Genomic DNA, 24,534 nt, shown 5'->3' with positions numbered 1-24,534 from the left:
AGAGAGAGAGAGACAGAGAGAGAGAGAGGGAGAGAAACAGAGAGAGAGAGGGAGGGAGGGAGAGAGATAGGGAGAAAGAGAGAGAGGGATGGAGGGAGGGAGAGAGAGAGGGGGAGAGAGAGAGAGGGAGAAAGAGAGAGAGAGGGATGGAGAGAGAGAGGGAGGAAGGGAGGGAGAAAGAGAGGGAGGGAGAGAGAGAGGGAGGGAGAGAGATGGAGGGAGGGAGAGAGAGAGAAGGAGGGAGAAAGAGAGGGAGAGAGAGAGAGATAGAGGGAGGAAGGGAGAGAAGGAGAGAGGGAGGGAGAGAAGGAGAGAGAGAGAGGGAGGGAAAGGGAGAGAGAGAGAGAGAAGGAGAGAGGGAGAGAGGGAGAGAGGGAGGGAGAGAGAGAGAGAACTTCAGGGCTTTGTGGTCTAATCTACCTTCATTTAAACCCTTCCCGGTGAAAACGCATCTCTCTGTCGATCTCTGGGTTGGTGACTGCCCCACTGGGGCTTTGGAATGCTCACACTTCAGACGTGACAGGCGCAGTACAATGGGCAGTCCCAGAGTTACGAGTTTCTCCCACATACCAAATACATGAAGTAGCCCTGGAGTGCTTGGAAGAGCTTTGGCTCGGGGCCACCCTGTAACAGGAACTTGCTTGGCAAAGAGCTGCTTGAAACACATTTGCCGTGTGTATATCTGGAGCCATTTCTTTCCCTTCCAGCCCCTTGAAACTGACATGGGTGGGGCCAGTTCTCTGAGGACGTCCACCACTGAACAAAAAAGCAAAAGCCTGACTTTCTAGAATTGCCCCATGGGCTGTGTCCACAATTTCTGCTAACCGATTCTCCTGCTTTCCATGCCCACATGCCTTATAGGTGTACATCCCACATTTTCCACCATGGGGAGCTGAGCCTTGAAATATTATATTAGTAAGCATTCTCGTAGGTAATTAAATCAAAACCAGGAAGGAGGCAAATACTGTCGGCTCTATCACAAACCTGGCAAAAAAGGAAGAATGAAAACACCTACGACACCCATAGTGGAGAACCCTTTAAAAAATGCCAAACATAACTTAGAAGCTGACTCACTCTCCAGTACGTTAACAGCAAGAAAGGCGGACCTACAGTCAGGAGGATAATGCCTGCTATTAAAACATAACTGATGAATGTTACAAAAAGAGTATTTGTCATCAAACAATGCTTCCATTGTAAAACAATTTCACCCTATGCATGAAAGATTCCAAACGCTAGTACAGCATTCAATTTGATACTGGAGCTTTATCATATTATTTCATGCGAAGAAGACTTATATACTCAATCTGTCTGACAGCTTTGCATATAAAGAACAGTTTCTGCATGACAAATGTGGCAAGCTTATTAAGTTACCAACACACTGCCAAGCCATATTGTCTCAGCGACAGCAGACCCCAAATATTTTCAAATGATTTTTTAAAGGGGCAATGTGGGAAAGCCAGGACAACCACATGTTCTGACTTTAATATAAGTCACATTTGCAAGAACATTTACCTTATATCTAATTAGAACAAATCATCCATAAGCCTCATTGAGCCCATATTTATTCTGTCACAGACTTTAATTTTTTGAGGTAGTTGGAAATATTAGTTTTTGATTTATCATTTACTGCCTCACAGTTGCAAAACAAAAAAAGCTATTAAACTGGATATAAAAACAGACCACTTTTTCTTAAAAATATAGAGACATAAGGGACTTTACAAACATTCTTGTATGATGGGAAAAAACAAACTATTAAATAATGCAAAAGATTACTTTAAGAGTGTACGTAATCAAAATTGGGAATAGAAAGTAATTCAAGCATCGCTTCTTGCCCTTTTGGCTAAGATCAAGTATAGAAAGTAATTTAAGCAGACTAGCCTCCTAATTTCCTCATATTCTTGAAGACACATTTACGCTCAATCTGGATATGAACTAAAAACACTAAGTTATATTTGTATTGCAAACAGGAATTGTAAAAAGCTTAATCATGTATAATGAAAACAAAAAGATAACAACTAGGACTCTACTATTAATATCATTAACTAGTTCCACTAATAAGCATTTGCTAGGTGTCAGGTACTAAGCTAAGAAATTTAGACACAATTTTTTTTTTCATTCTCATATCAACTCTCTAATTCAGTGCCATTGTACAGATGAGGGGAAAAAAAAAAACCCATAAACTATACAGCTTGCCTAAGGCCATCAGGCTACAAGCAAACCCGAGTCCCTCTGATTCCCGAAGCACTGACCTCGTAACTACTCTTTTACTGTATTTCCTCACACAAATGAAAACTAGATGGGGTTGTCAGACTATCAAAGATCATAACCTAGTCATACTAAAATAACGAAGACAACTTTGCATCTCTGCTCTTATTCTACAATGACCCAGAGGAGACACAGCTAGTCAATTATCCAACAGATTGAAAGTCATTTTGTTTTGTTTTGATTTCCCTCTATCCAATATGGTCTAGAGTTCAAGAAGAATGGGTTCATGTAGTGGAATTTTCAAATGCACGTTTTTCATGTAGCCCCATGACTTTAGGCCACCACCCCAGCATTGAATGTTACATGTGTTGATTTCCACCTGGGCAGAAAACCTTGAGAGCATCTTGGATGCCAGTGGCCACTGACTATCTCACCTCTGGTCATAAGAATAAGGGACAGAATCTACCAGGTAGTATCATGCCATGAAAGGGACAGACAAGTGATTGAAGATAGTCCAAGTTGCAATTTTAGACCATTTTTACCAAGACCATTTTCCTTAATTTCTCTCTGACATAAAAGCAGCATATGTAAATATTACTATACACATTGACTTCATATTCATACACATATACAAATTTAATAGGATATCAACCAAATGAAAAAAATACATAGTCACTGAGTAAAAGGTTAGGTTTTCCTGCTACTAAAATTTTTCAATATTTATTTTCCGTTACTGAAATTTTTTCATATTTAAAAGAGTAGCCGAGAAAATAATAACAAGCAAAATCATATGCTAGTCTACAGCAAGGGTATGAAGCCATCCTAGAACAATGTCATGATTTAATTATACTTTGAATTCTCATTTCAGTGTCAGCCTGCTAATGATTGCAGGAACATGCAACGTAAGTACAACCTCCTTATTTATTTTTCAGTGTTATCAATTATGGGTTCGGAAAATAGCTTTTTGCACTTACAAGAAATACGGTCCCAAGTTCATTTGCTCCTTGCTTTATTTATTCAATATTAATTTGAAAAATATTTATGGAGCTCCAACTGTGTGCAAGACACACATAGAAGGAGGGTGGTTAACTGGCTGTTTCAGATAGGGCTAGGGTTAGTGAGTTGAGAACAGTAGGAGACGTTTAAAGAGTTGAGAACAGAAGGAGACATTGACACCACAATGAATGTGTTGTTCTCAGTTGCAGCAAAAACTTCTGGAACATTCATGAACAGACAAGCTATCCTTGGTGCCTCCAGGCTAATTCAACACTGCAGTCAGGTCAGCTCTCGTTCTCAGAAAGATACTCATTTCTAAGATAAAGCATGTTTCTCAGTTAATATTCCTAAAGTATTTGAGAGAGAGAGAGAGAGAGAGAGAGGAGAATAGGCTGAAAAAAAAAGTTCTATTTGTGGATAAAGACCCACAGGAAAGAGCAAAGGAGGTGAGTGAATGATCATGACTGGTTCTTGTTGTTTTGTCCCCAAATGCATCACTTCTTCCTACCTTGCCATTGACCCTTGATATTCTGATATGTATTTATTGGGGATATAAAATTTTATTGGACTTAGAAGAGATAAGTCAGACAGTGTTGCAGGAGCTGAGCTAAGTAAACTGAAACAAAAGTGGCAAATCAGTGACCCAGCCGTGGGGACTCTATCATCAATATGGATACACTTAAGTCCTTTCATCAGTAGAAGGCAACAAACAACTATTGGGCAGCTTTGGAGTAGAAGACACCATATGTATGAGTTGCTTGTCATGGTTCTGACAAGCTGGTACCCCCTAGGAATTCACAGTCGAGTTTGAGGACAAATCTTGTAGCTGTAGGCAGCACGTAGCTTGTGCTCTAATAGGTGGACGAGCTGCTTTCAGAAGGAGCACGAGAGATGCAGCACTTGAGGAGAACTCCAGGAAAGGGGACCCACTTTGGGTTTGAATACCAAGTAAGCTTTGTTATTTCAAAACATGCAAAGCAATATTATGGACAAGCCCCTTTCAATCTTGGAACAAAACTTGTGATTTCCGTGGGCAGGATCAGATGGGTTTATCACGAAAAAGCATGCATGGAAATCACCTCATTTACCACATGAGGTGGAAAAGCCTGACTTCCCATTCTCAGTGGATCACAGAGTAACGACTTGAGCCTAGTTTGCGGGAGCAAAATCCAAGACGAGGATGGGCACGATTTACTGAAGAAGTGTTCCCAGGATAAACTGGTAAGGGAGTCGGGGAAACCTGCCAGGGAAGGGAAAGAAACCAAGCAAGGGTACTTTTCTAGTGAAATGCTACAAGGGGTAACTTCAGTTTGATCTCACTGAAGACCTAAGGACTGCAGGCTGCATGTTAGGGCTTGTCCCAACTAAAAGCAAGGGAGCTGGGCTTTCATACACACCAGGGAGGACATGAACCCCATGGCACCTCAGCTTTTCAGCAGCCCAAAGGCAGCACTCTAAAGAAAGTCCCAAATGCTGGCCAGCAGAAGCAAAGCATCCAGGGCCTGGGTGATGGGAGCTCAGAAATGGCAAAAGGAAATCAAGGAGATGTGGGTAGGGTGTCAATGCTGGGTAGCACAGGTGGATGAAAAAATGGGCGAGGAAGCTCCTTATCCAGTCTCCATAGCCAGTTCTTTTCTGGGACAATTCCTGAGCCACACTCTCCTAGGGCCTGTCCAGCCAATGTCCTTGTCCCAACACTACCACAAGCATACCAGGATAGCCCCTAAATCATTGTGTTAATGTAATGCTACAGTTAGAACACATAGGTAGGGAGGAACATAACTGGCTGTGAAATTCACACATCTGCGAAGTAATTTCATGCCAGTGGCACTACCAATTCAATCACCACCCTGGGCGGCAGATTTAATAGCTTAATTTTCTAAGGACTGACAGCATCCATCCTAGCAGGCTCAGGACAAGGCTGCATAACACAGCATTTGGTGCTGTTTGCTCCCGTAATTACCCCCCTTCTAGAAGCATTCCACAGGGTGGGTAGGGAGGAAAAAGTTAGCAGGGGAAACTTCAGCACAGCTTCAATATTTAGAAGACAGAAGGTATCATTACAGGATTAATAAGCAAGGCTAGTTCAGCAATAGGGAAGATAGCCAAGGAGGCTGTGGGATTATTACACTGGAGATAATGAAGGCTGAGAATAAACACCCACCCAGAATGGATTTCATGAACAATAAAAATCTATCCCGCTCTTCTCAGAAAGGAGATGAGCTATGTGTTTCACTCAAGGTCTCTTCTAGCCCAGATGATTTCATAAATTAGATAAAGTCATTTAGTTTAAAATAGCACTTATTAAGTATGACTTATTCCAAAGTGTATCCAGTACAGGGGTGGTGGAAGGCAGAAGCTATTGAGTGACACATATAGCTGGAACGATAAACCCCGGCTGGCACCTATAAACAAACACCCACTCTGAAAACAGGACCAGGAGAATCCAGGAAGGCAGGTTTCTACAGTGGAGAAATAGAGACCAAAATACCACATCATGGTGTATTTGAACTTCAGGTATTTGGATCCTGAAGTAACAGTTTCAAGTGTTGAGTCTGTGCTTTGTTCAAACACTGTCTGATGTCTATCATGCAGATGTAGAGCTCTGAAGGCCTAGTCTATCCTGGCGACTGAGCCTAGTAATGTCATAGAGGGCTAGCTAAATTTCACAAAGATCAGAAGGGTTGCATGGGACAGATGGTTCTGGAAGTTGGAGGAATGAATACACTTTTACAGCATTCTGGGAACGTGAGAAGAGGTTCAAGTTTCCAGATTTGATCATGGTCTTTTTAGGTCAGGAACAAAATTTTAAAATTCCATCAGGGAATAGAAGACCAGCTCTCCACTTAGACGCTGGGTCTGGTTAATTAGGCATCTTGTCTGGCTTGGAGCTCGGCACACTGAAGCACTCGATTTTCTTTGAATGAGTGAATTGAGACAATGATAAATCTACCTATTTAACTCTCTGCGGTGACCTCTGGCCAAACGAGGTACAGAGACTAAGAGATTCTCTACCCTTTATCCACTTTTTCTATGATGCTCTTCTACGATTCAACTCAATAAATTATTTCTTTCAGTTTCATTCTAAATCTTTCGCTAAATCCTCTTGCTGGGGAACTAATTCTGTGGCTTTCATTGTATATGCATCGGACACAAGCTAAGTATAGAATCTGCTGTGATTTAAAAATTTTCGATTCTGATCTTAGAGCAACACAATAAATTACTGAAACCTCTCAGCCACCTGCCCTTCCAAATTTTAATTACACCATGAGCTCCGGAGAATTGTATATACATTTTAAAGTCCATATGCTTACACTGGTAATTGGTTCATGAAGATGTGGATGTGGTTATGCCCTGAAACCAAAAGGGTTACCTTCAAAAACATGGAGAAATATTAATTTTATTATAGGGAGAAAAGAGATAATATATTGTGGAATTAAAACCCTGAAATACCTAGAATGGCTAAACAAGGTCCTACTGTATAGCACAGGGAACTATATTCAATATCCCGTGATAAACCATGGTGGAAAAGAATATGAAAAGGAATATACATATGAATAACAGAATCCCTTTGTTGTACAGCAGAACTTAACACAACATTGTAAATTAACTATACTTCAATAAAATAAAAATTTTAAAAATACCTATATTACCTACAAACTTGAAAACATTAATTTACTTTTCAGAATAAAGAAATTCTTTTGGTTTAAATTTCAGAAAATTAATAAAATCATAAAATCATAACTCAGTATACATTTGATAAAGATACCCCAAATGATAAACCAAAAATGAGTATTTTTAGATCTGAACAGTCTTTCATTTTTCAAAAATATTGATTCAACACCTATTATGTGTAAAGCCCTAGACTAGGGACAAATGATACAATAGAGTCGAACACTGTCCTCAGCTTCACAGGCTTTAGACTAATGAGGAATCAAATAATCATGTAAATGAATGTGAACTTGAAGTTGTGAACTTGAAGTTGTGAACTTGAAGTTGTGACAAGTTTTAGGAAGGAAGTGGTGCTCTGAACACCACACAGGAGAGTCTGACCAAGCCAAGGAGGGGAGGGAAGGCTTGTAGGAGCACGGGAGACCCGAACTGAGATTAGGATAGAGATGCTAACAAGTGAAGGAAGGAGAGATTACTTTCTAGGCCGTGAACATACTGGTGGCATTAGCTGCCAAAACACTTACCTAGAGGTTGGGGGAAAGGAAGACAGATCCTAGAGTTCTTAAGTCATCTACCTATTGCATGGAATCTGTGGAAAGCAACAGATCACCCTAATTCTGGGGTGAAGAATTGGGTGGTAGGGGATGATGGAATTTAAAAAGAAGTGAATAATACCAAATATCCATTTTGTGTTAATCTTGCAAGCTTTCAGTTTTCATTTCCACTTATTCACATTTACAGTAAACACTTCTAACAAATCACAGTAACTACTTCTAATAAACAATCATGATCTCACTGTTCTTATAGACTTTTCATTTCAACAAAGTCATGCCTGCTCTCATATACTCCTGGGTTCAATAGAAAATTTGCTAATTTAAAAAATCTTACAGCCAATAAGCCAAAGATTTTATAGTACGATGAAACCATTTGAATGTGCTCATTGTTTAACTGGAGAGGCACTCTGAAAACAGTTGAAGGGCGATTGCAGTATAAGGGGCCATGGGCAAGCCATACTGATGCTATAATAGACGAGATCAGAGTAGGTCCCACTAAGTGAGCACACTGCAGAATGATGCCATTCTCTTTTCTTTCTTTGTTCGTGAATAATCATTTATTGATCAAAGAAGAAGGAAAGCACCCAACAACCAAGATGCAGGGACTAATATTGCTTTCTCTCATACTCTAAAAAACACTCCAGAGTGATGAATGATAGTTCTTTGGTGCTAATTTTGATTAACTGAAAAGGCAATAGTGAGTTACACATAAATACTAGCTTTTATTATCAGCTACAAAACAGGGAGCCCAATCCTCAGGTGAGATAAAGATACAATGACTAGAACACCCTCTTGTGATAAAACTCTCCAACCCTGAGTACCGGTTAGTAATATATTGGGTTGGCCAAAAAGTTTGTTCCGTTAGTGAATACGTTGTTCAATAAAGTTCTTGGTGAAAATGAAAAATGTCTTTTATTTTTACTTAAAACCGAACAAACTTTCTGGCCAAGCCAATATCTGTGTGATCAACAGTACCCACACACCAACAAAGAATTCACATCCCAGGATGAGTATTTACTCCACTGGGACAATTTAATATTTTTCAACAAAGGTAAAAGTCCCACTTAGATAGTCTACGCTAACAGGCTACTATTTTTCCAGATTAGAGGAAATAATAAAAATAGCAATAATATTAAGTAAACAGGAAGGGAAGGAAAAGGAGGAGGGGGAGAAGTAGGAGGAACAAAACCTCTCATTTATCCTCCACTCCAAAGTTTTAGATTTATTTTTTGGAGAACACTCAATTCTGTCTATGGTCTTGAGATAGCCTGAATTTTTACAATTAAATATGAACACAGACCTTCAAAACTACAGGAAAGATCAATTAACATAAAGGCATAATTAACAAAAAGACTCAACACAACTCATATGAGTCTATTGTTTTCATCATCATCAAAATCAACACAAATATCAAGCAAAGGAGATGATCAAAGAGAACCTGTAGACTACATTCAAGACTAAATCTTGACCTTATTGCAAATAGTAAAGAAATTGGAGAGTTTGCTTTAGACTTTCAACTTTCAGGTCATAGTGGATAAGCACTTCTTTCCCCACTCTCAAGATCTTCCTGAACATTAGTCTCCCATCTTTTTAAAAAAGATTTATAAAAAACTTCTTCCATACAGAAAAGGAGTCCAAGAGTAAGACTGAAGCATTGCTAAATATGACAATATTTACTAAGCATAAAACTACAGACCAGACACTGGGCTAAGGAGAGTGAGTACAGGGTGACCAGGACCTGGGTTTCTGATGTCAAGTGCTCACGAGTTGGTAGCAGGACAGTCACATAAACAAATATCTGGAATACACTATAATAAGTACCTTTAAAATAGGAGTAGGTATACGGGACCGTGGAAACATAAATAGGAGAAAATTAATTTTGGATGGCTGGGGTCAGAGCTACAGAGGGAAGACTTACTTGTGTGGAAATTTACTTGGTAACAAGATGTCTGAAAGTTACGGAGGTTGAAGAAGGTCCTTCTTGGTAAACAGAATGTAATTCTCAAAGCCGTGACCTACGGGGGAGGGCAATTTGGGCAAAGTACAGGTATAGAGCATTTGTGAAAAAAACTCAGTGACTGGAGGTGAATGGCATGCCTTGCTAAGGAGTTCAGTCTGTATTTATTCTATAAGCAGTGAAGAGATGGGCTCTGTGATGGTTAATGTTATAGGTCAAGTTACGTGGAGGAAGGGATGCCCAGAGAGCTGGTAAAAGGTTATTTCTTGGTGTGTCTGTGCAGATGTTTCTAGAAGAGATTAGCATTTGACTCAGTGGACTGAGTAAAGAAGATCCAACCTCACCAATGCAGGTGGACATCATTCCATCCTTTGAGGGCCCGAATAGAGCAAAAAGGTGGAAAAGGGTGAGTTCTCTCTTTCTCTACTTGACCTACATGTCTCTCCCCCGACTCCATTACAGGCCTTTGGAACTCTGACTTGGAATTACATCATGGACTTCCCTGATTCTCAGGCTTTTGGATTCGGACTGAATCATACCACAGGCTTTCCTGTATCTCCAAGACTTCTAGGCCTCCAAAACTGCTTGAGCTAATTCCTGTAATAAACTTCCTCTTATGTCTCTCTCTATATATACTATTGGTTCTATTTCTCCAGGGAACGCTGATTAACACAGGATGAATATACTCAGGAGAAACATGATCTAAACTGCCTTGTAGGAAGATAAATTTGGTGGCAGTGAGAACATTAGACCCACAAGGAAAGTCTGGAATTCAGAGTGACTTTTCAGAAGAAGGCTATAATCCCAGATTAGATCATGAGGGCTTAACCTACAGCTGTGCACAAAGTTCATAAAGCTTGGATGGAAAGGTAATTCCAGAGAGAAATGCCCCACTGCACAGTACTACCCAGGTGGCCCAGCAAAGTGAATGAAATAAGACTCCAAGGGTGTCTAGAGCACAAAAGAGAAATAAAATAATACTTTAAGGGCATCATAGCACAGGCAGCTTTTTGATGTCTTAACTAAGATAAACATTCTATTGAAATATATGAAATTGCCAATGTTCAAAAGCGTTTTTGTCTATGAAAATGACAATTTTACATGATTCAAGCCATAAGCAACTAAGAGGCTAGAAGGGCACCCATGAGTTTGGACAAATGTCCCAGTCATGGCAATGCTTTGTATTTTTTTTTAGCACTTAATGGGTCAGTAGTTTTCTTTCAACGGAATCTTACTTTGGCTTTTGAGGTTTACATTTTTAGATTTAATTTTTGGAATAGATAATATATTAACATGTTTTTAAAATTTAATAATTACAAAAAGGTATAACAATGAAATCCCTCCTCCCATTATTCTTCAGCTCACCCATCTCCTGTCATTTATGAGTAGCTTCCTGGGTTTCCTATACAGATTTCTTTGTATGTTTACTAGTTACAATAAAAGCAAAAATAGAATCTGATTCCCCACCACTTTTTTCACAAAAGGAAATATAAAATTCAAATTGTTCTGCACTTTGCTTTTTTCACTTAACAAAATGTCTTGGAGATATTTCCAAATTAATACACAGAGCACCTTCTGATTCCTTCCTAGAATTGCATAATGTTTCACTATATGGATATTTATTGTTTACTCAACGTATCCTCTGCTGATGGACCTTTGAGTTGTTTGCAATCTTTCTTATTACAAACCATGCTCCCATTCATAATCACCAGCATGCAACCTTTCACCTGTGTGCAAATAGATCTGTGGGATAAATTTCCATAAGTTGGGATCTCATTTTCATAACAAAAAAGATATAAAAGTAGAAGAAAGATCATAACAGAGAGAAAAGAAGAAAACAAAAGAAATAATGAGAGAAGGAAAGAAGGAAGACAGGCAGATGAGGAAAATCAAAAAGAAGGAAGGAGGGCTTCCCTGGTGGCGCAGTGGTTGAGAGTCTGCCTGCCAATGCAGGGCACACGGGTTCGAGCCCCGGTCCGGGAAGATCCCACATGCCGCAGAGCAACTGGGCCCGTGAGCCACAATTGCTGAGCCTGCGCGTCTGGAGCCTGTGCTCCGCAACAAGAGAGGCTTCCATAGTGAGAGGCCCGCGCGCTGTGATGAAGAGTGGCCCCCACTTGCCGCAACTGGAGAAGGCCCTCGCGCAGAAACGAAGACCCAACACAGCCATAAATAAATTAAATAAATAAATAAATAAATAATTTAAAAAAAAAAAAAGAAGGAAGGAATGAGAAAGGAGAAAAAGGAGAGAAGAAAAGAATGAAGAGAGGGGAAAGCTGTTGACTTCTGCAAGATTCTAGGAGGAGAATGATTCAACTGTAGTGCAGGGGGTGGAGGGCTTAATGGGAAACGTCAGGGAGTCCTTCAATGCTGGGAGAACAGAACAAGGAAGCCACTCTTCCTGTCTAAACAACCCACCCACTACGGCAACACAGGGGAAATACACTCCAAGGCTAAAAAAATACAGCCCACAGAACCCGAGATGTGGCCACTCCAGGTTATACAGCAATAAGAGTGAGCCTTCCAGACCAAAGCCAAATGCTTTGAAAAAGAACCAACTACATGTAAAGACCTGGCTCTTGAGGCCATTGTAAATCATATGAGTCAAAATGGTGCATAATTTATAAATAGTTAAGAGGTTTTAAAAGAAGCTCACAAGTATCTATTCTTTAGATACATGTACATGTATATTTGAATCACTTTCTCTATACCTGAATCTAAAACAACATTGTAAATCAACTATACTCCAATATAAAAGAAAACTTAAAAAATAACAGTAATAATTTTTTTTAAAGTATGGAATATGGAAACAGAATTTTAAGTTCCAGTCTCTCAAGTTCTACTACTTCTGTTGGTTCCAAACCCACTAATATGTTCACATTCTACTAGTAACTTTCACTTACAAGCTATGCAGCCTTTGAAAAGTTACTCACTGCTTCAATTTTCTAAAAAAATAAAAATAAAAAATAAAAGAAGCTCGCAAGAACAGTGCACATAGAAAGGGACAAAGAAAAAGCTGAAGAAGAAAAGAAGAACCCAGACCAGGACAAAATGCTGTGCCTCTTTGTTCAGCATCAGTGGCTAATGCTCTCAACTGGGTCCCCCCAGAGGCAATGAGAGGGTAGAGGCAGTGCTCATGACTTGCTTTACAGAAGTGAGTACATTTAAGTTCCGCACACAGTAACATCTACATCATCCTACTCCACTGAGTTTCTCTGTCCTCTTAATAAAGTCCAGAGTTAAAAATAAAAACAAAATTTTAAAGAAATCTATAGGTATTGTTACAGATAGTAATTTGTCTTGCAGTGAATGTATTTCCAGCAGACTGGGTAAATCCTAGGAAACAAGCCCCATATCAGAATCCTGTTGGAACAAGGGGAATATCTGACCAGCTGTGCCATTTTGTTGGCTTCATTCACATTTTCCCAAAATGCCTCCAACAGCCTAATGCCTTAAAAAGTTTATTTCATGCCTGAGACTGCAAATATCCTTAAAAGAAAGCCATGAGGGAAGTGCCAAGGAAGGATGTGGATGATATTAAGAGATACTAAATAGCTGATTTAAAAAATTTCCTCTCAAACTCATTCATCTAAGAAGAGATACATTTCAGAAAAGAGAAGAAGGGATCCAAATGTATAACAGACATGTTACACGTGGCCTCTGACTTTCATTTCTTTCTATTGTTAATTTGACTTCAGTACTGGAGTTAAGCATGCATTTTAGGTCATGTAAAGATGAGAATAATGGAAAAAACATAGAAGATTCGAATCTCAGCATTTCCCAACTTTCAGTCATGACAGTCCCCAGTTCACCGAATGATCAACACTGCTCTGTCCAAAAATTCAAAAGATCAAGGCCATAACATGAGCTAGCGTACGGCTTTGATTTGTTCACTATGGTAATTGCACATAATTCTGCAATTATGGTAAATTCCATTGTGTCACGCAGGCCTATTACAAAAGTCAACTTTACATGAAAAAATAAACTGAAGTATATTTCTATTTTTCTTTAGAAAAATAATTTATATATATATATATGTGTATATTTGTTATTTTGACCATCATTGACATTTATATATGACATTTGCACATTCAAACCCAGATATTTCATGAGTGACATTCAGTTTGAGCCTCAGTCCTTCTTAACTTGCCAGCACCAACTCCTGCTTGGTTCTGAAAAATGAAACTAGAATTTGACGGTCTCCATGGCAATACCAAGTCTACATCTTGGCACAATGTATGCTCTTAAATAATACTTATTAGATGAATGAATGACTTTTAGCAAGAAACATCAGAAATATAATCTTCAAACAATGGGCTGCTCCAGAGTTCCAAGCAGTCCCAACAATTCTGCACACTATTCATTCAGTGGCAAAGAGGTGCTACTCTATTTAACTGAAGTCGCTAAAGAGCTTATGGCAATCATTTATAAACCCTCTCCCTGGCATGGGGTTTAAGTACCTCCTAATGCTCATGAAAATTAACTCCAAGGAACTATCTACAAATCCTTTGCATAGAGTGGGGTTTCCTTATATGACATATTTCCTGAAATACAAAGACCAGTAGCTGGAGTGTGGCCATTTCCGCCCCCCCACATATGAAAAATGATTAACAAGGCAACTGCCTTAGTTTGGACTAGGTGGTTTAAGAGAACTGCAATCAAGAAATTGCAAGACTCAGATTTTCTACTCATAAAATGTACCTCTTATATTCACCAGATCTATTTGAATGTTAAAGGATGAACTTTTTAAGTTGTTGTTGTTGTTGTCTTTTACTTTTATTTTTTAAGAATGAACTTTCTAATTTTCTCTACGGCATGTGGAGGCTTATGTTAATTGATAAAGTTTCCAGAATATTGTATTGTAATGTATCCAATATGATTATAGCTTAATTAGAATTTATATCTTTATATGTAAATAAAGACAACTTCTGGGTAAATTCAAAGCAAAGAAACAGAAAATACTTTCACTAGATTAGAAATTCTAACTTTTCATTTCCCTGGTGCCTTGTATGATGTCTGGCTCTTGGTAGGGATACAGTAAATATTGGTTGACTCAAAGAAGAAAGGCGGTAGGAAAGAAGGGAAGGAAGGAAGGAAAGGAAAGGGAAGGAAAGAAAAGAAAAGAAGAAAAGGAAGGAGAAGAACTCTTCACAAAGGGAGTATCCCATAGAAAAGTCTATAAAACACTAACTATAGTACCTGGCAAAATCACTGTTAACTCTCTTTCCACGTTTTATCATGGACAATCTTGTAATTAAAAACCACTACTGGAGAGGTGGAGTCAAGATGGCGGTGTGGGAAGACACGAGTTAGCGTCTCCCCACACCTAGGGTGCCTGCCGGCAGCTGGTGGGGGACTCTCATGCCCAAGGAGACGGGAGGAACCCTAAAGTGAACCGGTAGGATGTAGGGGGACTGAGGGGGGAGGAGAAGTGGAGGACAGACAGGATCCACGTCCCTGAGGCTGGGGAGATCAGGAGAGGCAGGCAGGAGGAGCCATTCGGGAGGAGTGGGAGAGGAGTGGAAGGTGATTGCCTCATCCACTTGGCCACGGGGAAACTGCTGAGTTCCCAGGCCAGTCCCCTGCCCTCCAAACCCCCTCCAGGCTGCGTGGGTCCTTGGGGGCATAGGAGGGAGGCCAGGTAGACCAGGAGAGGCAGGTGGGACGGGCCCTTCCAGACCCCAGACCAGAGGAGCAGGAGAGAAGAGGAGGGTGTTTGCCCCACCCACTTGTGCTCAGGAAGCCTGCTGGGCTCCCAGATGGGGTCCCCTGCCCTCTGAGACCAGGGATTGGGGGCACACCTGGGCCCCTTCTGTTCCTTGAGCCTAAGCACCACCCCCCACAGCCTGGTGGTTCCTGAGCATTGGTACACCCACCACCCAAACCTCGCCCTTGCCTAGGCCCTGCCCTCCACAGCCAAGGTCTTTCTCCCACCCCGCCTTTTTTTTCTCTTCCTTCCTCCTCTTTTTTTAATATTCTGGTACTGATGTACCTTCTGGTTATTGATTCATCTATATTTTTATTTTTACATTCTTTCTAACATATCTGTTAGTTTCCTAGTCTAATTTTATTTTTTACTTTGTTATTGTTCTGTTTTTTTTTTTTTGGCCACCCCACGAGGCTTGTGGGATCTTGGTTCGCAAGCCCAGGGTCGGGCGGAAGCTCCTGCAGTGGGAGCTCTGAGTCCAAACCACTGGACTAACAGAGAACCTCAGACCCCAGGGAATATTCATAGGAGTGAGGTCTCACAGAGGTCCTCATCTCAGCACAAAGACCCAGCTCTACCCAATAGTCTACAAACTCCAGTGTTGGAAGCCTCAGGTCAAACAACCAATAAGACAGGAAAACAATCTCACTCAAAAAAAAAAAAAAAAAATGAGACGGCCAAAAAAAATGTCACAGATGAAGGAGCAAGGTAAAAATCTACAAGACCAAATAAATGAAGAGGAAATAAGCAATCTACCTGAAAAAGAAGTCAGAATAATGATAGTAAAGATGATCCAGAATCTCGGAAATAGAATGGAGGCATGGACTGAGAAAATATAAGAAATGTGTAACAAATATCTAGAAGAACTAAAGAACAAACAAACAGAAATGAACAAAACAATAACTGAAATGAAAAACACACTAGAAGGAATCAATAACAAAATAAGTGAGGCAGAAGAATGAATAAGTAAGCTGGAAGACAAAATGGTGGAAATAACTGCCAAGGAGCAGAATAAAGAAAAAAGAATGAAAAGAATTGAGGACAATCTCAGAGACCTCTGGGGCAACACTAAATGCACCAACATTCGAATTATAGGGGTCCAAGAAAAAGAAAGGGTCTGAGAAAAAGAAAGTGTCTGAGAAAATATTTGAAGAGATAATAGTTGAAAACTTCCCTAACATGGGAAAGGAAATTGTCACCCAAGTCCAGGAAGCACAGAGAGTCCCATACAGGATAAACCCTAGGAAAACACACCAAGACACATATTAATCAAACTAACAAAAATTAAATTCAAAGAAAAAATATTTTAAAAGGAAAAACAAAAAATAACAAACAAAGGAACCCCCATAAGATTATCAGCTGATTTTTCAGGGGAAGCTCTGCAGGCCAGAAGGGAGTGGCAGGATATACTTAAAGTGATGAAAGAGAAAAGCCTACAACCAAGATTACTCTATGCAGCAAGGATCTCATTCAGATTCTATGGAGAAGTCAAAAGCTTTTCAGACAAGCAAAAGCTAAGAGAATTCAGCATCACCAAATCAGCTTTACAACAAATGCTAAAGAAACTTCTCTAAGCAGGAAACACAAGAGAAGAAAAAGACCCACAAAAACAAATGCAAAACAATTAAGAAAATGATAATAGGAACATACATATCGATAATAACCTTGAATGTAAATGGATTAAATCCCCCAACCAAAAGACACAGACTGGCTGAATGGATACAAAAACAAGACCCATATATATGCTGTCTACAAGAGACCCACTTCAGACCTAGGGACACATACAGACTGAAAGTGAAGATATGGAAAAAGATATACTATGCAAATGGAAATCAAAAGAAAGCTGGAGTAGCAATACGCGTATCAGATAAAATAGACTTTAAAATAAAGACTGTTACAAGAGATAAGGAGAGACACTACTTAATGATCAAAGGATCAATCCAGGAAGAAGATATAACAATTATAAATGTTTATGCATGCAACATAGGAGCACCTCAATACATAAGGCAAATGCTAACAACCATGAAAGGAGAAATCGACAGTAACACAATAATAGTAGGGGACTTTAACACCCCAATTACCCCAATGGACAGATCATCCAAACAGAAAATAAATAAGGAAACTCAAGCTTTAAATGACACAATAGACAAGATAGATCTAATTGATATTTATAGAACATTCCACCCAAAAGTGGCAGAATACACTTTCTTCTCAAGTGCACATGGAACATTCTCCAGGATAGATCACATCTTGGGTCACAAATCAAGCCTCGGAAAATTTAAGAAAATTGAAATCATATCAAGCATCTTTTCTGACCACAACGCTATGAGACTGGCAATCAGTTACAGGAGAAAAAAACTGTAAAAAACACAAATACATGGAGGCTAAACAAGGAGCTTCTAAATAACCAAGAGATCACTAAAGAAATCAGAGAAGAAATAAAAAAATACATAGAAACAAATGACAACAAAGACACGACGACCCCAAACCTATGGGATGCAGCAAAAGCAGTTCTAAGAGGGAAGTTTATAGGAATTCAATCTCACCTCAAGAAACAAGAAAAATCCCAAATAAACAATCTAACCCTATACTTAAAACAACTAGAGAAAGAAGAACAAAGAGAACCCAAAGGCAGTAGGAGGAAAGAAATCATAAAGATCAGAGAAGAAATAAATGAAATAGAAACAAAATAAACAATAGCAAAGATCAATAAAACTAAAAGCTGGTTCTTTGAGAAGATAAACAAAATTGATAAACCATTAGCCAGATTCATCAAGAAAGGTAGGGAGAGGACTCAAATCAGTAAAATTAGAAATGAAAAAGGAGAAATCACAACTGACACTGCAGAAATACAAAGGATTATAAGAGACTACTACAAACAGCTATATGCCAATAAAATGGACAACCATGAAGAAATGGACAAATTCTTGGAAAGGTACAATTTTCCAAGACTGAACCAATAAGAATTAGAAAATATAAACAGACCTATCACAAGTAATGAAGCTGAAACCATAATTAAAAATCTTCCAACAAACAAAAGTCCAGGGTCACATGGTTTCAGTGAATTCTATCAAACATTTAGAAAAGAGCTAACACTGATCCTTCTCAAACTCTTCCAAAAAAATTGCAGAGGGAGAAACACTCCCAAATTCATTCTACAAAGCCTCCATCACCCTGATACCAAAACCAGAAAAAAGATATCACAAAAAAAGAAAATTATAGACCAATATCACTGATGAACATAGATGCAAAAATCCTGAACAAAATACTAGCAAACAGAATCCAACAGCACATAAAAAGGATCATATACCATGATCAAGTGGGATTTATCCCAGGGATGCAAGGATTCTTCAATATACACAAATCAATCAAGGTGATACACCATATTAACAAATTAAGGAATAAAAATCATATGATCATCTCAAGAGATGCAGAAAAAGCTTTTGACAAAATTCAACACCCATTTATGATAAAAACTCTCCAGAAAGTAGGCATAGAGGGAACCTACCTAAACACAATAAAGGCCAAATATGACAAACCCACAACAAGCACCATATTCAATGGTGAAAAACTGAAAGCATTTCCACTAAGATCAGGAATAAGACAAGGATGTCCACTCTCACCACTCTTATTCAACATAGTTTTGGAAGTCCTAGCCACAACAATCAGAGAAGAAAAAGAAATAAAAGGAATACAAATTGGAAAAGAAGAAGTAAAACTGTCATTGTTTGCAGATGACATGATACTATACATAGAGAATCCTAAAGATGCCACTAGTAAACTACTAGAACTAATCAATGAATTTGGTAAGGTTGCTGGATACAAAATTAATGCACAGAAATCTCTGGCATTCCTATACTCCAACAATGAAAAATCAGAAAAAGAAATTAAGGAAACACTCCCATCTACCATTTCAACAAAAAGAACAAAATACCTAGAAATAAACCTGCCTAAGGAGGAGAAAGACTTGTACTCAGAAAACTATAAAACACCGATGAAAGAAATCAAAGATGACATAAACAGATGGAGAAATATACTGTGTTCTTGGATTAGAAGGAACAATATTGTGAAAATGAGTATACTACCCCAAAAAATCTACAGATTCAACGCAATCCCTATCAAACTACCAATGGCATTCTTCACAGAATTAGAACAAAAAGTCTTACAATTCGTATGGAAACACAAAAGATCCCGAATAGCCAAAGCAATCTTGAGAAAGAAAAACGGAGCTGGAGGAATCAGGCTCCCCGACTTTAAACTACACCACAAAGCTACAGTAATCAAGACAGTATGGTACTGGCACAACAATAGAAATATAGATCAATGGTACAGGATAGAATGCCCAGAGATAAACCCACACACATATGGGCACCTAATTCATGATAAAGGAGGCAAGAACATACAATGGAGAAAAGACAGCCTCTTCAATAATTGGTGCTGGGAAAACTGGACAGCTACATGTAAAAGAATGAAATTAGAACACTACCTAACACCATACAGAAAAATAAACTCAAAATGGACTAAAGACTTAAATGTAAGACCAGATACTATAAAACTTTTAGAGGAAAACTTGGGAAAAACACTCTGACAAAAACCACAGCAAGGGCTTCCCTGGTGGCACAGTGGTTGAGAATCTGCCTGCCAATGCAGGGGACACGGGTTCGAGCCCTGATCTGGGAAGATCCCACATGCCACGGAGCAACTAGGCCCGTGAGCCACAATTACTGAGCCTGCGTGTCTGGAGCCTGTGCTCCCAACAAGAGAGGCCACGATAGTGAGAGGCCCGTGCACTGCGATGAAGAGTGGCCTCCGCTCACCACAACTAGAGAAAGCCCTCGCACAGAAACGAAGACCCAACACAGCCAAAAATAAATAAATAAATAAATAAGTAAAATTAAAAAAAAAAAAAAAAAACACAGCAAGATCTTTTCCAACCCACCTCCTAGAGTAACAGAAATAAAAACAAAAATAAACAAATGGGACTTAATTAAACTTAAAAGCTTTTGCACAGCAAAGGAAACCATAAACAAGAAAAAAGACAACCCTCAGAATGGGAGAAAATGTTGCAAATGAAACAACAAAGGATTAACCTCTAAAATATACAAACAGCTAATGGAGCTCAATATCAAAAAAAACAAACAATCCAGTTAAAAAATGGGTGGAAGACCTAAATAGACATCTCACCAAGGAAGACATATAGATGGCCAAGAGGCACATGGAAAGATGCTCAACATCACTAATTATTAGAGAAATGCAAATCAAAACTACCATGAGGTATCACCTCATGCCAGTCAGAATGGCCATTATTAAAAAACCTAGAAGCAATAAATGCTGGAAAGGGTGTGGTGAAAAGGGAACTCTCCTATACTGTTGGTGTGAATGTAAATTAATACAACCACTATGGAAAACGGTATGGAGGTTCCTTAAAAAAATAAAAATAGAGCTACCATATGACCCAGCAATCCCACTACTGGGCATATACCCTGAGAAAACCATAAGTCAAAAAGAGACATGCACCACAATGTTCACTGCAGCACTATTTACAGTAGCCTGGACATGGAACCAACCTAAGTGTCCATTGACAGATGAATAGATAAAGAAGATGCGGTGCATATATACAATGGAATATTACTCAGCCATAAAAAGAAACGAAATTGAGTTATTTGTAGTGAGGTGGATGGACCTAGAGTCTGTCATACAGAGTGAAGTCAGAAAGAGAGAAACAAATACTGTATCCTAATGCTAATGCATATATATATGGAATTAAAAAAAAAAAAAGGTACTGATGAACCTAGTTGCAGGGCAGGAATAAAGAGGTAGACATAGATAATGGATTTGATGACATGGGGTGGGAGGGCGAAGCTGGGGCAAAGTGAGAGTAGTATCGACATATACACACTACCAAATGTAAAATAGTTGGCTGGTGGGAAGCAGAACCATAGCACAGGAAGATCGGCTTGGTGCTTTGCAATGACCTAGAGGGGTGGGATAGGGAGGATGGGAGGGAGGCTCAAGAGGGAGTGGATATGGGGACATGTGTATGCATATGGCTGATTTGCTTTGTTGTACAACAGAAACTAACACAGTATTGTGAAGCAATTATATTCCAACAAAGAGCTATTAAAAAAAAATAGATAACTAATAAGGACCTACTGTATAGCACAGGGAACTCTACTCAATACTCTGTAATGACCTATATGGGAAAAGAATCTAAAAAAGAGTGGATATATGTATCTGTATAACTGATTCACTTTGCTGTACAGCAGAAACTAACATGACATTGTAAATCAACTATACTCCAATAAAAAAAAAAAGGAAAAAATAATACCACTACTGGGATCCATCATAATATCTAATTTTTAAAAGTCAATAAATAAAATAAGGCATTAAACATGTTTCGTTTTCTTCTTAAAAGGAAACCATGCAAAGCCACTTAGAGTTACTGAGAGGAGCAGAGCAGTTAACAGAGGAGGGAGGAAGCTGCCAGGACTCAGACTGCAGTAGTTGTAGCCCTAAGCTGAACACCTCTAGCCAGCTGGGTGGCTTTGACCTTTATAAATTTGTAAGTTGCTTTCATTTTTAGCCATGTAACTGATTATTGTATCCATGATGGCAGTAAGTATATGGAATCAGTACTGGTGTTGAGCTACAATTTGCTATCATGTTACATAATACATCAAGATGATCTTAGTAGTTCATAGTCAACCATAAGAAGAAAAAATACAGGTTGATATACTGCTATTTCCAATTTGGATCTTCATTTGTAAGGAATAAAAAACTACACATGCCAGTAATATTTCACAAGTTGAAAAAAGCTCACAAACTAAAATGTATCCCTTATCTCATCATTTAGAAACAATTTGTGAAAATTATAGAATTTAGCCACACAAAACACGCTACCATTGGGAATCTCTTGTGGTCAAATTATTCCTATATTTTCTTATTTTCTGTAAGTTTAAAAAATTTTTAACTTTGAGGTAACTGAACAGGGTACATCATTGGTTAAATGGGAAACAGTAAAAAATTGTCTGGTTATTTCACTTTATTTTGCCCCAGATAATAATGTCAAAATGATTATTTTTAATTCATAAGGAAGTTCCTAGGATCATTTATTCAAGGAAATGGGCTATTGTATTAAAAAGTTTGGGAAACCTTTATCTGGTACAATAAAACACTTAATTCAAGTGACTGCTAGGTGTCTAGCAACCTGTCTATTCAGGTTGTAAATGAGGGAAAGCTCAAGGGAATTCTCTCTTCAGATTCTTGCCCTATGACATGAATAGGACATCTAGGGGTCATTTGGCACCTGCATTGGCTAAATATTTTACATCTTAACTCAATCTATTCCTCAAAACATACTGGTAGTGCAGGATAGAGGACAAAGCTCAAAGATTTTCCCTAAGTCTTAGAAATAAAGAACACCAGAGCCTTGGTTCATATTCTATCCTCTCTGCTTCAAAGTCTATTCTTTTCACTATGTCACATTATATTTACCTCACCTTTCTATGAAAGGCTATTTTTATCTGGCATTTCAGAAACTCTTATAAGGCTCCCACTTAAAAAAAAAAAACTAGTTATTTATTCAAAGTCTTAATTCATAACTAAAACTAATATCCTTTCTCCAGTTCATTTCGGGTGACTCCGAGGTGCCCAAGTAGCAAAATCATGACTGAGAAGAAGAAGCTAATAAAATAGAAAATCCACCTGTTAGCAAGAGTTTCTTTTAAAAATATTCCTCCATAAGTGAATAAAACTCTCTCTGATTATTATTCCCAGGGATTAAGCATCTTGAAGTGATGTATGTCATGACTGTAAATTTTTCTCTGTGATAGTATAAATGCCTCCATTTATATGCCACAGAATATTTCTAAGAAGGAAGATGATCCAGTTTATTAAGCAATGAATGGCTACTTTCACCTCTGGAAAGAACATTTTTCATGACATACCTGGAAGACATTTTTAAGGAGTTTGATATTTAAGAGTTAAAACAAAACCAGGCATTTTGAACCTTTCAGAGAACCCTGAATTTACGAAGTCCTCTTATTTGGTGGAACCCCCGTCCCTTCCAATCCACAGTCAACTGAATTCTAATCCAAGCACGAGATTATCTCCTTGCTATCTAAAAGTAACTCAGAATCTTGTGCAAAGGTCATCTAGATAGACAATTAGATGTCTCATCTGAGAAAACAAAATCCATGGACTTAATGAGGTAAGTCAGATCCTTTTACACAGTAGGGATTGAATCGAGTCCAATCTCAGAGATTGTCATGGGCAGGGTCAGATTTAAAACCTGAGTCTTCAGAATCTCAAAGCTGCTTTTTCCGACGGTGTGCCTACCTGAGTATTTGTGGAGGAGGTTTCAGAGGGCAGGGTTTGATGGGGACTGAGTCATTACCTCCTATACCTACCCTGATGGCATCTCTGCCCCTTTTCATATACAGTCAAACAAGTATCAATCAAGGGAAATTGACCACACAAGCCAGGCAGGCAGTGGAGGCCCCCAGAGCTCACTTCCAGAGGGGAGATACAAGCGAAATGAAAGGAAGAGATATCTCTCAGCAGTTGGCATGTGAATTCCGTTTAGGGAGAGGAGGACTGCCTTTACTTTGAAGGTCAGACCCCAAGGAAATGCCCTGAATGAGGCAAGGGAAGAGTTTTGCGGCTCTGGGGTCTGCATGATGCTCAGGAATGGGCAGAGTGGACTCTTCCCTTAACCTACGCACTTTGTTCCCAGTTAGGGCAGCGTCCCCTAGCTTAGCATCCCAACCTTTTGGGATCTGGCCTCTGGCATTGTCCGCAGCTCCCACACCTACCCCCTACCCTCAGCTCCCATGGCTCAAGTCCAGTGAAAGTGTTTGCCATTCCACAAATACCTGAAACACTTTACTGTCTCCTTGACTTTTTACAGGTTTCAGGGCTGTCTCATTGCCTCTTTAACTAGAAATTCCAGTTTTTCTTCAAAATTCAGTCTAAAGTTAGGTTTCTCCAAGGTAATTTCCTTGATTCCTGATTTTGATGCCCTTACGCTCTCCTAGTATTCTGATCATGCTTCTATTATAGCACTGATAAAACTGTAATCATTGATTTGCATATTTATTACTCACTCTAAGCCTCTGGAGGTTTGGGATCTTGTCTCACTCAACTTCATATCCCTGGCACATAACACCATACCTGGTCCACAGTTGGCACTCGATAAATGATGAATGTGTGAATGAATTAATGAAATGTCCAAAGGAAGGGGCTGGTCCATGATTGTCTACATTGGTTGTGATTTTGGGCAAGTCACAAACTCTATCCGATCATCCAAAGGTCATCATTCAGAATTAATCATGAATCAGTGCCAGAGGATGACATATTTCATGGTAAGGGGCTCTTGTATTTGAGGAGTTAAAACAATGAGGACCTGCCTTTTGAGGGCTTTTAAAAAGTGTGATGTTGGCCAG

General features: G+C 39.0%; 1 protein-coding gene across 10 annotated transcripts in view; it reads right to left on the bottom strand.

Moving 5' to 3' along the window:
- Positions 1-24,534, bottom strand: part of RBMS3 (RNA binding motif single stranded interacting protein 3) — a 713,376-nt gene that overhangs the window by 645,602 nt on the left and 43,240 nt on the right. The gene's annotated exons all lie outside the window — the stretch shown is intronic.

The sequence above is a fragment of the Balaenoptera musculus genome, chromosome 11 (genome assembly GCF_009873245.2).
Source record: "Balaenoptera musculus isolate JJ_BM4_2016_0621 chromosome 11, mBalMus1.pri.v3, whole genome shotgun sequence".
NCBI classification, from domain to species: Eukaryota; Metazoa; Chordata; class Mammalia; order Artiodactyla; family Balaenopteridae; genus Balaenoptera; species Balaenoptera musculus.
Note: the sequence above shows the minus strand (reverse complement) of the source record. Positions and strands in the feature narration are given on the sequence as shown.